General features: G+C 41.9%; 12 non-coding genes across 12 annotated transcripts; 10 read left to right on the plus strand and 2 right to left on the minus strand.

Moving 5' to 3' along the window:
• Window positions 1–200: 200 nt before the first annotated feature.
• On the minus strand, window positions 201–272 carry trnac-gca. The gene has a single exon. It is a non-coding gene; the product is annotated as a tRNA-Cys (tRNA).
• Window positions 273–498: 226 nt separating this feature from the next.
• On the minus strand, window positions 499–570 carry trnac-gca. The gene has a single exon. It is a non-coding gene; the product is annotated as a tRNA-Cys (tRNA).
• A 2,685-nt stretch (window positions 571–3,255) lies between these two features.
• On the plus strand, window positions 3,256–3,327 carry trnac-gca. The gene has a single exon. It is a non-coding gene; the product is annotated as a tRNA-Cys (tRNA).
• A 246-nt stretch (window positions 3,328–3,573) lies between these two features.
• trnac-gca lies at window positions 3,574–3,645 on the plus strand. The gene has a single exon. It is a non-coding gene; the product is annotated as a tRNA-Cys (tRNA).
• Window positions 3,646–3,908: 263 nt separating this feature from the next.
• Window positions 3,909–3,980, plus strand: trnac-gca. Its single transcript has one exon. It is a non-coding gene; the product is annotated as a tRNA-Cys (tRNA).
• Window positions 3,981–4,295: 315 nt separating this feature from the next.
• On the plus strand, window positions 4,296–4,367 carry trnac-gca. Its single transcript has one exon. It is a non-coding gene; the product is annotated as a tRNA-Cys (tRNA).
• Window positions 4,368–4,656: 289 nt separating this feature from the next.
• Window positions 4,657–4,728, plus strand: trnac-gca. Its single transcript has one exon. It is a non-coding gene; the product is annotated as a tRNA-Cys (tRNA).
• Window positions 4,729–5,046: 318 nt separating this feature from the next.
• trnac-gca lies at window positions 5,047–5,118 on the plus strand. The gene has a single exon. It is a non-coding gene; the product is annotated as a tRNA-Cys (tRNA).
• A 251-nt stretch (window positions 5,119–5,369) lies between these two features.
• On the plus strand, window positions 5,370–5,441 carry trnac-gca. The gene has a single exon. It is a non-coding gene; the product is annotated as a tRNA-Cys (tRNA).
• Window positions 5,442–5,733: 292 nt separating this feature from the next.
• On the plus strand, window positions 5,734–5,805 carry trnac-gca. The gene has a single exon. It is a non-coding gene; the product is annotated as a tRNA-Cys (tRNA).
• Window positions 5,806–6,096: 291 nt separating this feature from the next.
• Window positions 6,097–6,168, plus strand: trnac-gca. The gene has a single exon. It is a non-coding gene; the product is annotated as a tRNA-Cys (tRNA).
• Window positions 6,169–6,481: 313 nt separating this feature from the next.
• Window positions 6,482–6,553, plus strand: trnac-gca. The gene has a single exon. It is a non-coding gene; the product is annotated as a tRNA-Cys (tRNA).
• Window positions 6,554–10,013: the final 3,460 nt, after the last annotated feature.

Here is a 10,013-nt window from a genome sequence, read left to right on the forward strand (position 1 = left end):
GAATGTGTGTTTTTCCACTGTAACAAGCTCCGCCCTACAGCGTGCTGTCCCGAGGTCCTATGGAGTTTCTCTCAAAGCAAACCGGATGTAAAACCCTGTTTTTTTAACCTACTTTCATCTGGTTGAGGACTAGATGAGTATTTGAAGGAACATTCATCAAATGTGTTGGATAACCCCACGTTATCATGCAACAACAGTAAAGGGGGCACCCAGATTTGAATTGGGGACCTCTTGATCTGCAGTCAAATGCTCTACCACTGAGCTATACCCCCAACATTCTTTGCAATACTACCAGGTGACTGAACTGATTGTACAAGAAAACCTTGGTGAGAAGATTAAAAGAGATTGTTATGTAAATTTAGAAGGTCTCTGAGTGGCTATGAGATGTCACGTCTGCAGCACATTTCACTGCTTCTTATGTATTCAAGGATTTTGACCTGAAACCATCTGCTTTCACCATCAGATCAGTATTTCAAGGACCAAATTACATATGAATGAAGGGGGCACCCAGATTTGAACTGGGGACCTCTTGATCTGCAGTCAAATGCTCTACTGCTGAGCTATACCCCCACACAACCTTCATAAATAGAAATATTACTTTGAAGGAATTCCTGCTAAAACCAAAAATGTAAACGCAAAATAAAGAGTGTATACAATAAACAATTACCATAATGTTATGCCATGTTTTGTTGGACTACACCGCTATGTGGCCTCCATTACATTGCATTGCCTTTAACCCCTCTGTATGGGATCAAATATGGCATCTAACATCATATGTTAGACACATTACAGATATGTCCCAATCCAGAGGCTGCAGCCTTTGAGTGACCCAACCATTCCAGCCTGACTGTTTTGTGGGGCTATAGCTCAAGGGTAGAATCACTGATTTCTGATTTCTCAGTTGAACCTCATCCTTCTTTGATCCTTGAAATTCTGATCTGATGGACGATCACTAGAAAGTACATGGCTCTGATGAAGTGCACTAAATCAGATATAAATAAGCCCACGTGGAGTTTCTATGGAGTTTCTCTCAAAGCAAACCAGATGTAAAACCCTGTTTTTTAACCTCTAATAACTAACTAGAAAGAAACTTTTCAGAAAAAAGAGGCCTTGAACACAAAACAGTCAAATAATAACTACATATCACCACAGCATACGGATGTGAGAAACGTTCGTAAGACTTGTATTTATTATTTAAAATTTGACTGCAGCCCCATTCAAATGAATGGGGGAGACAGAGTTTTTGACCTATACTGCAGCAGGCCACTAGGGGGAGCAGTTTTTGTGGCAGCCTCACTTTGAGACAAGCGAAATTACGTCAATTTTATATACAGTCTATGAGTTAGACGGAGTCCTGAGGAAATGCTACATTCAAATTCATGCTAGTTTTCCATTGCTACCAACCCTAGCTTTAAACTGAATAATAAAGGATCAACTATTCCTGTATATATGTAGAATCAAAAACACAAGCTTCCTAATATGAGTCCTCATTGATTAAGATTCATACAAACCATACATTTCATAATTTTTCTTGTGAAAACCTGCCTACAAACATTTTTCATTCAAAGCTTGCCCAGATTTTCAATCTTTTCTGCTTTTCTTTTTAATTTCTTTGCTCCACTCCACGTCCTCTTGTCCTTGCTTTAGTCATTTTTTAATTAGCTGCAGATACCTGCAGATAATTCTGCAGATAAACAGATAAAAAGTGAGTGAAGGAAAATAAATGCAAGTAAGATGAGACATAAAAGGGTGTGTTTGTGGTGTTGTGCCTTCGGTGCACATTTATCTGGAGTCAACTCATAATGAGTCATCTCAGGGTAAAATTGCATCTCCCCTTAGGTGAAAGGGATGACATCGCTCTCTCACAGACACACACACACAGAGATAAATGCACAGCAGTGAGTCAGGAAGGTGTGTCAATGTGTGTGTGTGTGTGTGTGTTTGTCTGCGTTTATGCATTCTAAGCATCTCTGTTTATCTGTTAAGACTGTGCCCTAACCACTGCGACCTCTCCTCCAAAGTGTGTGTACGTCTTGTCAAGTGCTCGTCAAATGTAGGCGGGCCGACCACACTGTTTACACAAGACGCCATGGTGTGACCTCGGAGGTTGCCGGTGGCCGTGATTGGCTGCCAGCGACCAGCTCATTAACCCGCTCACACAGGGACACCGAGCCAGGAGACACACTCTCCATTTGTTTCACAACACACGGACACAGTCACACACACTCGTCAGAGGGACACCGCAGGTATGGCAGGCAGCCACACGCACACGCTCGCTCATCCATGTGCGCACACACACCACAGTCCATCAGTTTCTGAGGGTCTGTCTGGCCTCTGTGACCTGGCTGAACTTTGGCTCACCCTCATCGGTTCATTACACCGTGTGTCCTCACACCTAGCTGCCTTTTGGCTGCGGGACCAAGCTGCAGGGTCATGACTTACAGGACAAGAGAAGAAAAGAGTTGGAGAGTGAGCAATTTGTGGGAACATTCAGAACAGACGATAAAAATAGGAGACAGAAGAAAAGCAAAGCAAAGAGAGGAAAATAAATGGTTACGACAGAGAGGTAACGTGAGAAGAAAGGAGAATAAGATTGATGAACTCTGATATTTGATGGGAACATTAAAACATATCAGCTTTGGAGGAACTTGAGGAAACTTCCTTGATTTTTCTTGATGACTGTGTATTTTTTAAACACAGTGTTGTCAAAGTCTGAAAGAGTTTTGTCAGCAAAACTGGTTGGAGAATTTCTCAGGAAACGAGAAGGAAAGAGAAACCAATCAATGACTGATAATCAGTAATTTCTGTTTCATGTGACCCTGAAGTAAACTGAAAATTCTGAAAACATGGAGGCGATACTGGTTTGTTTAAACCATCATGCCTGACTGAACTCCCCGTTGAAGCAATGCTGTCTTCAAACTTGGACTTGGACTCGAGCATTGACTGCATTATGACTCGAGAGATTTAGAAGAGGACTCAGAGTGTTTTGTTAGTTTAATGTATAAGGCAATGTGTTTAGTTCCAAGCAACATCTGACATGTGTTCACCTGCATGCACGTTCACATGTCGTCTTGTCAGCAACAGTCACTGCCAGGATGCTTAAAGTGTTTACCAAATACTTGTTGAGACCTTTGGCATTTTCTTGAGCAATCGTTTTAGTTGTGTTCTCAATAAAAACTTGTTTTTTTATGTTTCCTGTCCATTATTCTTAAATTTAACTCAACATAACCCCCTGTCCCAATGCAAGAAGTATGTGGGGGTATAGCTCAGTGGTAGAGCATTTGACTGCAGATCAAGAGGTCCCCAGTTCAAATCTGGGTGCCCCCTTCATTGATATCAAATTTGGTGCTCATCATTCATTGATTCTTAAAACAATCATATGATGGACAATCAGTTAAAAGTACTTTGCTCAGATGCATACACCTAAAATAAATATAGATGACTCCCAGTTAAAGGGGTTACCACAGACCCTTTGACTCTTTTGGGGATTTTTCAAGAAATCATTACAACTGTGTCCCAATTCAGATTCTGCAGTTTTCAAACAACCCAGCCTTTGTAGCCTGTCAGTTTTGTGGGGGTATAGCTCAGGGGTAGAGCATTTGACTGCAGATCAAGAGGTCCCCAGTTCAAATCTGGGTGCCCCCTTCACTGAAATCTCATTTGGTGCTCATCCTTTGTTGATCACCCGATGGACCATCAGCTGAAAGCAGATGTTTTCAGGTCAAAATTCTAGATGCTGATCTACTGAAGACCCACTAAATTGCTCTTCAGATGTGCTAATCATCACCACAGTTTGCTCGGGGCTATGTACATTTTCCAAGGTACTCTTTAAGTTTTGTTCTTACTAAGATTTGTTTATACAACCAGTGTTTTTATGATGAGCTGGTATGTTGGCTCTCCAGATGTGTGGGGGTATAGCTCAGTGGTAGAGCATTTGACTGCAGATCAAGAGGTCCCCAGTTCAAATCTGGGTGCCCCCTTCACTTATACCTGTGGTGAACTTTGCTTCAACTAATGTCACTCTATTTGAATCTTGAGATACTGATCTAATGGGCATTAGGTTGACAGTTATTGGAACCTAGACAATACTAATAAACCACAATCTTCCTGCAGCCTTTATAATAGCTCCAAGGAACATTTTTACACATGAAGACCAGATTCCTCTAGAGGCTCTCTGAAATATTTCAGAAATATTAGAATATGGAATGGTCTACCATCTGTTTTTATACTCTTACTGTGGGTTGCATTCAAGATCACTTATCCTCATTAACTAGCATATTTCACTGAGGTTGTGTGGGGGTATAGCTCAGTGGTAGAGCATTTGACTGCAGATCAAGAGGTCCCCAGTTCAAATCTGGGTGCCCCCTTCACTAGATTCTCATTTTGTGCTCATCCTTCATTGATCCTTCAACACTGACATGATGGTCCATCAGCTGAAAGCAAATAGTTCCAAGTCAAAGAGATGTCAAATCTTCTGAAGACTAAATAAATTGCTCTTCAGATGTTACTCCTCACGGTCACCACAGTTTGTTCGAGGCTATGCAAATTTTCCAAAAAGTCTTGAAACCTTACCACTAAAAGTTTTACTCTTACTAAGGTTTGCTTACACAATCAGTGTTTTAATTATCAGCTGGTATATTTGCTTATCTGATGTGTGGGGGTATAGCTCAGTGGTAGAGCATTTGACTGCAGATCAAGAGGTCCCCAGTTCAAATCTGGGTGCCCCCTTCACTCATATCTGTTGTGTGCCTAGAACAAATTATTCTGTGATTCTTGACAGACTGATGGGATAAACTATCAGTTAAAAGTGCATGGTTCAAAGACACTCTTCATAACTATACAACAACATTGGATCCAAGGAATTGCTCTGCAACTGTCAATGCCCATACCACTACCTTCTTGCTGATGCTTTCCAAATTTACAAAAACAAAAAGTCATACTACGAAGTCAGTTTACTCAAGGATCTGTATGTAACTATTTCCATTGGGTTTTTATCACAACCAGCATTTTTATTAAGAACTGTTGTCTTTTAAGCAGCTGACGTGTGGGGGTATAGCTCAGTGGTAGAGCATTTGACTGCAGATCAAGAGGTCCCCAGTTCAAATCTGGGTGCCCCCTTCACTGACATCTCATTTGGACTTCATCCTTAAAATCTGATCTGATGGACAATCAGTTGAAAGTACATGACTCTGGTGAAGTGCATCTAAATCAAATATACATGTGCATGAGCCCAAGTTAATCCGTTGAGGGCAAGAGTTCATCAAATATTTGTTGAGACTTCTGGGATCTTCAAAAAATTGCATTACCTCTGCCCATCCCTGAGGGTGCAGCCTCTGAAGGATGCAGCCTTTGCAGACTTACAGTTGTGTTGGGGTATAGCTCAGTGGTAGAGCATTTGACTGCAGATCAAGAGGTCCTCAGTTCAAATCTGGGTGCCCCCTTCCATTGAAATCTCATTTAGTGCTCATCCTTCATTGGTCCTTCAAACAGTGATCAGATGGACCATCAGCTGAAAGCAAATGGTTCCAGGTCAAAATTCTACATGCAAAATCTTCTTAAGACTGAGCAAATTGCTCTTCAGATGTAACTGCTCATGGTCAGTACCGTTCTTTGGAGGCTATGTACATTTGCCCAGGTAGTCTTTAAGCCTTACCATTAAAAGTTTCACTCTTACTAAGGTTTGCTTACACAGTGTCTTCATTATGAGCTGGTATGTTTGTATACCACATGTTGGGGGGTATAGCTCAGTGGTAGAGCATTTGACTGCAGATCAAGAGGTCCCCAGTTCAAATCTGGGTGCCCCCTTCACTTATACCTGTGAAGGACCTTCCCTCAACTAATTTCACCAACTTTGAATCTACTCATGGGCATTAGGTTGACAGTTTATGGGCCCTAGGCAATACTCATTAATCAAAATTTACCTGGAACCTTCTCTATAGCTCCATAGAAGTCTTTACCCATTAAGACCAGATTCCTCTGCAGGTTCTCTGAGATATTAAGAAATGTTAGAATCTGAGTCTCCCATCTGTTCTTTGTTCTTACTGTTGGTTGCATTCAAGATCACTTATAAACTAGCATATTTCATTGAGGTTGTGTGGGGGTATAGCTCAGTGGTAGAGCATTTGACTGCAGATCAAGAGGTCCCCAGTTCAAATCTGGGTGCCCCCTTCACTTATGTCTGTGGTGGACCTTGCTTCAACCAAGATTGCTATCTTTGAATCTTGAGCTACTGATCTCATGAGCAGTAGTATGGAAGTTAATGGGTCCAATACAATACTAATGCACCAAAATCTACTTACAACCATATTTAAATCAACATAGAAGTGTTCACCCATTAAGATATGATTCCTCTGGAGGCTATCTGAGTTTTTATAACTATGTTAGAATCTGAAAATGCATCCCCTCTCTTTTTTACTCTTACTGTGGGTTGCATTCAAAATGACTTATCCTTATGAACTGGCATATTTCATGGAGATTGTGTGGGGGTATAGCTCAGTGGTAGAGCATTTGACTGCAGATCAAGAGGTCCCCAGTTCAAATCTGGGTGCCCCCTTCAGCTAAAATCTCCTTAAAGGACATAGCTCCAACACATTTTGCTAGCTTTGAGTCATGAGATACTAACTTAGATACTAATAAGGAATAGGTTCACAGTTAATAGGGCCGAGACACAACTGATGAGTCATAAGGGGAAGTGTTCATTTCCCATTATCAATGGTGGACAGATCATGGTGTTCATTGCTTTTGTTATTTATTCATTGCCTACTTTTATTTTATCAACATCCATCCATCCATCCATCCATCCATTATCTTGACCGCTTATCCTGTTGGGGGTCACGGGGGGCTGGAGCCTATCCCAGCTGGCTTCAGGCGAAAGGCAGGTACACCCTGGACAGGTCGCCAACCTATCACAGAGCAAACACTGAAGGACAGACAACCATTCATGCACACACTCACACCTACGGGCAATTCAGAGTGACCACTTAACCTGGTGAGCATGTTTTTGGACTGTGGGAGGAAGCCGGATTACCCAGAGAGAACCCACGCATGCACAGGGAAAACATGCAAACTCCACACAGAAAGGCACCTGCCCAACCAGGGATTTGAACCAAGAACCTACTTGCTGTGAGGCCACAGCGCTACCTACTGCATCACCGTGCAGGCATTTTATCAACATGCCTGAAATAAAAAAATTAAATGGATGTGATGACTATAACCCTGTTTATTCCCTTAGACTGATTTATTGTTCTGCAGTGTTTTCTGATACGATGGACTTGGATGTTTAATCTCAGCTGCAGGCTACATCATTAAATGTGGTGAGTACACATAATTTTATATTCTACAACAGCAGTTTTTTCAGCTCTTTAGATGACCTACCTGATGACCTCAGAGGTCGAGGTGGTTCATACAGTAGTAGCAGATCAGCAATGAATTTTGGGCCTAAACCATTCAGTGCTTTATAAACCATCAGCAGGATTTTAAAGACTATTCTCTGACAGACAGGAAGCCAGTGTAGAGATCTAAGAACTGGAGTAATGTGATCTACTTTCTTGGTCCTTGTTAGGACTCGAGCAGCAGCATTCTGTATGAGCTGCAGCCGTCTGATGGACTTGTTAGGGAGTCCTGTAAAGACCCTGTTACAGTAGTCTAGTCTGCTAAAGATAAATGCATGAACCAGTTTTTCTGCATCCTGCTGAGACATAAGTCACAGGTTGATCTCATATCCCAAATATCTCTTGCGTTGCAGCAGGAGCAGCCTTCACATTACTGAAGTACAGAGTTAACTCTGAGGTCACACTGGTAACCCCAGATCCTGCTTAGTAATACAGACGACAGGCAAAGTTCACATCAATGCGTTAGCTGGAATTAGATCATTCATACAGAGTTATCAATTGTCTGTTATTATGTGTCATTGGAACAGTTGCTTTATGTTGCTCGCTGGAACATCCTCTGACTACTCTCATAATCTGCCTCGTCACCCAGAGTCTTTGTCCTACATTAAAGAAAGCGGTTTACTCGTGTCATCTTTGAAAACAAACGCACCATTACTTCTTCGGAATTTCTATTGGCCTTTAAACGTCATCGGGAATGAATAATCCTCTTTCTATTATCCCTCCTCCTCCTTCTGGTTTCTTTCGGTAAAGTACAGCTTGTAATATCTGCCACAATAAAGATATTTATGGGTTCCATTTTTTCCTCTGTGGCTAATGGCTACACCCTCTGGCACGGCTTGTGACCTTACAAAAATAGTTTGCACAACTGCAGCTTTGACAATGGTGCCATTTTCATGCGTCTTCACACAAAAACTATGTCTGCAGCTTGAAGAACATGAATGTTCACCATGTGCATGTCAGAGGTTGCCACATCCAGGGAGTCTCGAGGTGTGTGTTGATGTGTTTATGTGCCCCGAGGCCCTGGTGAAGTCCATGCTGAGTCATCGTTCTTAAAGAAGAGAATTTGCTGACTGAATTAGCTTTGCAGGGGGAACCCCGTTACACAACTGAATGACATTTAAACTGACTCTGTCTCTTAAATTATATTCTGACAGGCCTTTGATTTATGCTCTCTTGCACCACACATTTTTAAATCCCTTATATTTTCATTTATTTATTCATTCTCTACGTCCCTTCTGTCTTCTCTCACTTCACTGAGAAGTTTCAGCTCACTGTACCCCTCGCTGGGCCTTTCAACTTCTCCCTCTCTCTGCCGTTCATCTTCCCTCCATTCCTGCACTGACACCCCCCCTCTCCCTCCCCTCGTCTCTCTTTCACCATACGATACTTCTCTGTTGACGGGTCCGTCTGCTAGTTCCTATAGCAACCAGACATTTCTGCTGACCCCTGCCTTGCTTTGCGTGACAGAGCCGTAGGACGTTCAGGGCAAAGGGGGGGTCTAGTGTGTGTACTGTGAGTGCTTGTGCACAACTTAACACGCACACACAGCGAACACTTGTGTGCTCATATGCATGAACTTGAACATGGTTCCTCTTGGGCAGTGATGCTTAAAAATATACTGTGTATTCATTAAAAGAGGAAAACCCTAAGAATAATATTAAAATATGTTAACCACAAACTTTTTTTTACTTACTAAACTTTGAGTAAGGAACACTCTTGTCACATTTTTTTACCAGTTGTGCTCAGGGGCTCAGTTTTTTAGGATTTCTAGCAACATGTTATGGCTTTCAAGGAAGCACATTGCAAAAACATCACAATGATAAAACAAAGCTTTTAGACTAGAAGGGAGGAGGCTCAGGTGGTAGATGCAGCAGCAGAGGTGTAGCAAGGATCAGTGAGAGGGCTTTAAATGCACCGCTCTGTTTTGAGAATGTGCTGTGATTGGTGAGTGAGTGATTAGAAACAATGATTCAATCGGCAGCCCGGCAGCTGATTACAGCTTGGGCGTAAGACTTCCGTGCCTTGAACTAACACAGAGCTTACATTTTTGCTGATTAAAACAACAGTTATGTTTGCAGTCCCAAAATATGTGTTTAAACCTCAAGGTGACTCAAAGGTGCCGCTTAGGGTTGCCAACTTTCTCACTAGCAAAAAAGGGACAGGTGCACTGTGCCATGGTGGTGTGAGCATGATGTGTGAGTTCAGCGTGTATTCATATTCTGATTCAACTGGAAATGCAGAAAGTGTGCATATTCCCTTTAATCCTTACTGTATCATTATGTAACCTCATATGAATAAACCTCAAAGAAACCACAATTTGGCTCTTTACATCAAAGAACAGGCAGAAGAAAAATGTAATGCAAAAGAGGAGTATGACTCCCCAAAAGTACTTTTCCATGGATACTTTTTGCTGCTCTTGTCTGACTCAAGCAGTCTTTTGTCCTTTTGCACAGCCAGAGAGAAGTCCTTACATGACAAGTCACAGTTTACAGATATTTGAAGTTCATTTTTGATCAGCTCTGTGCTGCATCTGTTTCTTGAGTCTGACCATTTAATGGCCATCAGAGAGAAAATCCTCTCCACACTTTTTTGCAGGACTTGGCGCATTTGCGCTGTATACAA

Source organism: Notolabrus celidotus, chromosome 7 (genome assembly GCF_009762535.1).
Source record: "Notolabrus celidotus isolate fNotCel1 chromosome 7, fNotCel1.pri, whole genome shotgun sequence".
In the NCBI taxonomy this organism is placed as follows: domain Eukaryota; kingdom Metazoa; phylum Chordata; class Actinopteri; order Labriformes; family Labridae; genus Notolabrus; species Notolabrus celidotus.